Source organism: Silene latifolia, chromosome 7 (genome assembly GCF_048544455.1).
Source record: "Silene latifolia isolate original U9 population chromosome 7, ASM4854445v1, whole genome shotgun sequence".
Classification (NCBI taxonomy): domain Eukaryota; kingdom Viridiplantae; phylum Streptophyta; class Magnoliopsida; order Caryophyllales; family Caryophyllaceae; genus Silene; species Silene latifolia.
The window spans coordinates 27,463,268-27,470,408 of NC_133532.1; positions in this window are offsets into that span (position 1 = coordinate 27,463,268).

The following is a 7,141-nucleotide window of genomic DNA, read 5'->3' on the forward strand; positions in this document are numbered from 1 at the left end:
AAACATCGAGTTCCGCCTTGCTAATATGAGTAGGCGCATCACCTTTGAGGAATTGGGTAAAGTATTGGGTCTTAGTGATTCACCTAGTTATTTCAAGAATCCCGACAAGTATGACCCCGCTCCTCTTTGGGAGGCGATTTCCGGGAGGAAATTTGAGAACTATCATGCTAGTCGCGCTCTATTAGTCCACCATCCGGGCATTAGAGTGTGGCACAAGGTCATCGGGAATACTATCATTGCAAGAAAAGACACCAACCACTTTACCAAGCTCGATTGTGTTCTTCTTGAGTCGGCCTTAAATATTGGAAGGGAATTCACCAAGCCTTACAATTCTCTAAGGCTTTTGGTGGAAAGATGGCTAAAGGTTGATTGTGGAAAGCAAGGCACCACCGTTATTGTAAATGGAGGTCTAGTCACTCTTTTGGCTAAGTACTTTGATCCGAATTTCAACAAGGATGGCAAGTATGTGGCAAAGAAAGGTGGTCATCTTTGACATGGATGCTATGATTAACAAGTACAAGTGGGTCACTGACACGTCTGTCGCGTACCTGTCAAAAATAACCAACTGGCCAACTAACTAATATAGCTAGGGAAGTCGGGTCGAATCCACAGAGAGGTAGGAATTTGTCGGCTGAACTCAAGTTCGTCTAAGTAACCAAATTGGGGTTTATAATTTGTGATTTCTAAACTAAAGAGAGCAAAGCAAAGAGAAATAAAGGAAAAAGGGATTTAACAGATAAAAGGGAATAGCTAAGACAAGCGGTTCACCACAATCGTCCGGTCGAGTAATCTAGGTCCCGGAGTTAATGCAATACGGTCAAGGGGTAGCGAACGTCACCTTTCGGTCCTTAATTCACCCTAAAGTGTAAACAGTTTAACTTTCGTCCTTTTGCAATACTCTATTGCTCGCTACTAGTCTCCCCTTCCAACCTTTCGGTCCAGGTCAAGGTCCACTAAGAATAAGGGTCTAATTGCGTCGACTCAATTAGGCAATTACAATTATATGTAGCATTTTAACAACATGGACAATACTAGCATTAACCCGGTAATTCGATTACTCTCCCTTCAAATCATGGGTCCCCTATAGTCTTAGCATGGGAAATTAGCTACTCATAATTATGGGGGTAACAATCATAATAACCAAACAATCAAAACTAAACATGATGACAAATATGGAAAGATGATTGAACGACTATAAATCAAGAGAAGAAAAGGAATTGAGAACAAATAAAAATGATTAAGAATTAAATGGATTGATAATACCGAAATTCGAGTAGCAAAGTAGTGAACAAAGATCCCAAGAACTGTCAAAAGTAACAGTGGAAATGTGCGTAGTGAAGGAGATAGGAGTAACGTAGTGTTCTCCTCGATCTTATCTTGTAAAAACATCTTAAACCTAACCCATGGACTGATTATGAAAGGCCCATAAAAGATTAGGCAGAATTAAACTAGAAACACACGAGAAACCCCTCGATCGAGTAGAGAGACTACTCGATCGAACACCAAGTCACTCGATCGAGCTAGTGCATCCACTCGATCGAGCACTGCTGTGTGAACTTCCTCGATCGACTCCTCCAACCAGTCGATCGACCAGCATGGGTGCATGAAGCATTCGATCGAGCAGAGAGGCCACTCGATCGAGCTATAAAAGTGCGTCAGGACTTGTGTTTCTCCCTTGCTCCGCTCATGCGCACTCTAGGTGTGAAATTCTAAGCTCGGCTCCATATTTCCCATGAATGCATACAAATGGGACAATTAAGGCTCGTTTTAGCTTCTCTTGGTCAATTCTGCAAAAATACAATAAACGGACCAAAGTAGAATATTCGGGGTATTTGTAGCGGATGCTACATAAAAAGCACGAAATGCGTGTAAAAATGAGGTAAAAACCTTATATAAAAGACACGCATCAAATCTCCCCAAACCAAACCTTTGCTTGTCCCCAAGCAAATATGAATGCGACTAAGGGTGAACAATAGAACGGGACCAACGCATCAGCTACAAATCATCCATCAGAACAAATTTAATGCAACAAAATGACAAAGTAGCAGCCGAAAAGTGCAACCGAGTTAAATTAATATTTCAAGCTTACTGAACCGTCGACCTCGCGAGACTCAAAGATGTCGGACTCTCACGGGTCGCTCGTCACTCAAAATCAGGTACAGGGTGAGTATAAATGTGAAAGATAGGAAGAAGCAAGACACTCACCTAACTCGACCTATAAGAACATGCATGCAATTAACATGAATAGAGCCTCTACAACCGTACATAAGCATTCCAACCATACTAATGACCAAGACACGTGCCGAGGACTTACATTTGGGTTAGTGAGGTAATGGGTAGGAAAGGGCAAGAAGGAATTTGGATATGTGGGGTTAATAGCTAGGCTAGCAACAACGGATCCAAATATAGACTGCATCCCAACTTCGTACCCATTACAACAAGATGAAACGGTGCAAAACTATGCACTAAACTTCACAAATACCAAAAATCGTCAACTCCCCATAGGATATAAATAAGTCATGGGAGTGTGAAACAATGCACAATTCTCATTTTTTTTTCTTTCAATTGAATTTTTCTTCTTTTCTTTCGAATTTTCTGTTTCTTTTTCCGCTTCCTTTTCTTTCTTTTCCGTTTCATTTTTTTTTCACAATTCAACACATTTTTCTTTCTTTCCCCTTGCTTCTTCCGCCAACTTCTGAAATCAGATGAAATAACCATATTGCAATAACACATTCCAAGAACTACTCGTTACTAGCTTAGCTAGGGTAGGAAATATTATAGAAAGTAGTTGATAGGACAAAAAGGCAATTTGGCTATGTGAGGCTCATGGGCAAAATGAAATAAGGGGAACCGCCTCTCCTAACACGTGTCACCATCCACAGACCGAATGCATACAGGTATTAAGAAGACTAGACTCATGCTTATGCAAATTGATGTTACATGTCTTAAAGAGAGTACTACTCACATCCTAAATGAAACCGGTCATGAAAGTCACCAGTTTAATAAGCTCTAACCTCAGAATGTAGTGTAGCTTGCCGACATCAAGAATCAAGTCTATTCGTTCAGATAAGAGAGAAACAAAAACTCGTAGATTATGCACATAAACACGCCAGCTAAATGTCAAGAAAATGCAAGGCTCAAAATAAGGATTCAATGTAGCGTCAATGTTCAAACGTTCCGACTTAATTTAAACATGAAAATTTTGAAATTTTTTTTTTTTTTAAATTTTATGATTTTTGGAATTAATTAAACAACAATGCATGCGGAAATAAATAAACGTGCAAGCAAAAATGCAAGAAACATGCAGACACAGATATGGATGCATACCTCCCCAAACCAAACCGTACAATGCCCTCATTGTACCAAAAATAGGGAAAGAAATGCAAACTAGAAGGAAAAGGAGAAGTGGAGTCGGGAAACTTACAAGACGTCATATAGCGGGACCTCCCCAAACCGACCATGAACATGGGAGGTCAAAGAAAGTCAACGGCGGCCTTGCGGGCGTAAAAAACGGTGGAAGTCATAACTGCTCGATCGACCTCCTGGAACAGCTCGATCGAGTGAACCGTGTATGGGAAGGGTTCGATCGAATGACAAGCCACTCGATCGAGTAAGCCTTGTTATGGATCTGGTCGATCGAGGACAACATCCCTCGATCGAGTGGCAGCCGCGTCAGGAAGCGCTCGATCGAGCTCAAAAACCCTTCGATCGACCACTTTTAGCCTGCAAAGGACGCATGGAAGCAAGGAAAATACAGAAATTGTTCCAAGCAGCGTCTAAATGTTAACTTAAAGTTTAAAGGGAAGCAATTAACGGAAAAACAAATAGTTCAGCAAAAACACAAATAAAAGCTGTCATTTGCCTCCCGGAGAGCGCTGGTTTAAGAGGTCCCGCACGACCTTTCTGGTATCAAGTTACTGGCGCGTCGAGCTCGTCGAAGTGCAAAACTTCAACAGGCTTGTCCGCTTCACTCGCCTCATAGTAATGCTTCACATATTGGCCATTCACCTTGAATCTATGGCCCTCTGAATCTTCAAGCTCTACGGATCCAAATTTGGTAACACCCGTCACCGTGTATGGACAGTCCACGGACTTGACTTGCCAGAAATAGTCTCAACCGGGCATTGAACAGCAACACCTTTTGCCCCACATGGAACTCCCGAGGTAAGATTCTCTTGTCATGCCATCTCTTCGTCTTTTCCTTGTAGATGCGCGAACTGTCATAGGCATTGAGCCTAAATTCTTCTAATTCATCTAGCTGCAAAAGACGATTCGACCACACGTTTAGGATCATAATTAAGCTCACGAATTGCCCACCAGGCCTTACATTCCATTTCAGCGGGTAAGTGACACGATTTTCCATAAACTAACCTATAAGGTGATGCACCAATTGGTGTCTTAAAGCGATTCTATAGGCCCATAACGTGTCATCTAGCTTAAGACTCAGTCTTTCCGTGACTTAGAAACTACTTTAGACAAGATCTCTTTCAGTTCACGATTAGAGACCTCTGCACGACCACTAGTTTGGGGATGATACCCCAAACCACGCGTGTTGGACACCAACTCTGGAGTATGGAAGTGAGTTTCTTTTCTTTAAAATGCATTCCTCCGTCACTAATGACGACCCTAGGGACACCAAAACGGGGAAATATGATCTTTTTGAACATTTTAATCACGGTCTTACCGTCACAATGAGGTGAAGCAATCGCTTCAACCCACTTTGACACATAGTCTACACATTTACTACTAAGATGTACTGTTACCTTTTCTTGGATGGGAACGGTCCTTGGAAATCAATGCCCCGGACATCGAAAACCTCAACCTCTAGGATGCCGTTTTGTGGCATCTCATGTCTCTTCGAAATGTTCCCGATCGTTGGCAAGCATCACAAGCTGAAACAAAAGACTTGGCGTCAACAAACAAAGAAGGCCCGGTAAAAGCAGGACTGAAGTACCTTAGCCACGGTGCGCGATGGACCGTGGTGACCACCATATGAAGAGGAGTGACAGCCTTCCGGGACTATTTTGGTCTCCCACTGCGGAATACACCGTCTGTCGAGACCGTCTGCACATTCCTTAAACAAGTAAGGGTCGTCCCGGAAATCGCTTAGCGTTATAAAGAAAACGCTTCTTTTCTTTGATGAGAAAGGTCGGCGGCGACTTGCCACGACAACGAAGTTAGCTATATCTGCATACCAAGGTTCTGGTCAACAATAGACGACACAAAAGCAATTAGACTATCGTCGGGAAAAGAATCATCAATGGGTAAAGAGTCTTCCCCTTCTTGTCGCATCGGCGCGACAAGTGATCGCTACAACGTTCTCGGCTCCTTTCTTATCTTTGATCGCAAATCAAACTCCTGGAGGAGGAGTATCCACCTCGGTAGCCGTGGTTTTGCCTCCTTCTTAGCGAGGAGGTGCCTCAGAGCTGCATGGTCGAGAAAAACAGTAACTTCCGACCCAACTAAATAAGTACGAAACTTTTCTAAGGCATAAACTACGACTAACGGCTCCTTCTCGATGGTAGTGTACTTCACTTGAGCCTCATCCGAGTTCGGCTCGCATAGTAAATAGCACTCAAGGCCTTGTCCTTCCTCTGGCCAAGCACCGCTCCTAGTGCGTAGTCACTCGCGTCACACATGATCTCGACGGCAAGTCCCGGTTGGGGGCTGTATGATCGGCGCGGAGACTAAGGCTGCTTTAACTGTTAAAAGAGAAAGACAAGCATCGATGAACACAAAAGGGGCATCTTTAAGCAACAAATTTGTGTAAGTGGTTTAGCAATTTTGGAGAAATCCTTGATGAACCGACGATAAAAGCCGGCGTGACCAAGGAAACTCCTCACCCCTTAACATTAACGGAGGCGGTAATTCTTTGAATCACTTCCACCTTTGCTTTGTCAACTTCTATTCCCCTATCGAAACCAAGTGCCCTAGGACAACTCCCTCGTTGACCATGAAGTGGCACTTCTCCCGATTCAAAGCACAAGGTTAACCTCAATACAAACTGCAACACTTTCTCAAGGTTAGACAGGACAATCGGAAAAATCACTTCCATATACACTGAAGTCATCCATAAAAACTTCCATGATAGACTCAATATACTCTGAAAATATCCCCATCATACACCTTTGGAAGGTGGCGGGGGCATTACACAAACCAAAAGGCATTCGGCGATACGCAAAAACGCCCTTAGGACAAGTAAATGTAGTCTTGGCACGATCATCTGGGTGGATAGGGATCTGAAAGAACCACGAATACCCGTCTAAATAGCGAGAAAAATTTGTGGGAAGCTAACCTTTCTACCATTTGATCAATAAAAGGAAGGGGAAAGTGATCTTTCTTGGTGGCGGCATTTAGCATGTCGTAATCTATGCACATCCGCCGTGACGTTACTATTCGAGTAGGTATTAATTCATTCTTCTCATTCTTAACTACGGTTGTCCCTCCTTTTTCGGGACCACTGTCTTGGACTTACCCATTTAGAATTACCGATGAGAATAAATAATACGCATCCAATGACTTCATTACCTCGGCCCGTCACGACATCCTCCATCTTCCGGTTCATTGGCGCCGACCCTCTGTCTGCAAGGTTTGTGATCCTCCTCCAACTCTATCCTGTGCATACAAATATCGGGACTAATACCCGTGATATCATCCAGTGAATAGCCCATTGCTTTCTGTTTTTCCTAAGTACTGACTAACAAAGAAGTGTTGTTCATCACTAAGCTTAGCACTAACAATGACAGATCGCTCTGTGTCATCTAGAAAAGCATATTTAAGATGAGAAGGAAGAGGCTTACGTTCCGGTACCTTTACCTCAATGGAGCAAAGAGTGCTGATCATTTGTTCCACTTGCTCTCCCTCACGCTCATCTAAATCATCAACAAGTAAATCCAATGCAGCGTCATCGTCCCTCGGGCAATCGCACACTCATCAAAAAGCATGAGAGCTTCCGGTGGGTCCTTCATAAAAGAACCCGACCAGAAGTCATAAATAGACTCATCAATGATATCGACCAGAATAGCGGTGTCCTCTATCATTGGGTGGGCTAAATCTTGGCGGCATGAATGTGATAGCATCATCTCCCTCGCAAGGGTCGACGCCCTTGTCGACATCAATAACGGCCCCACTGTACAAAGGA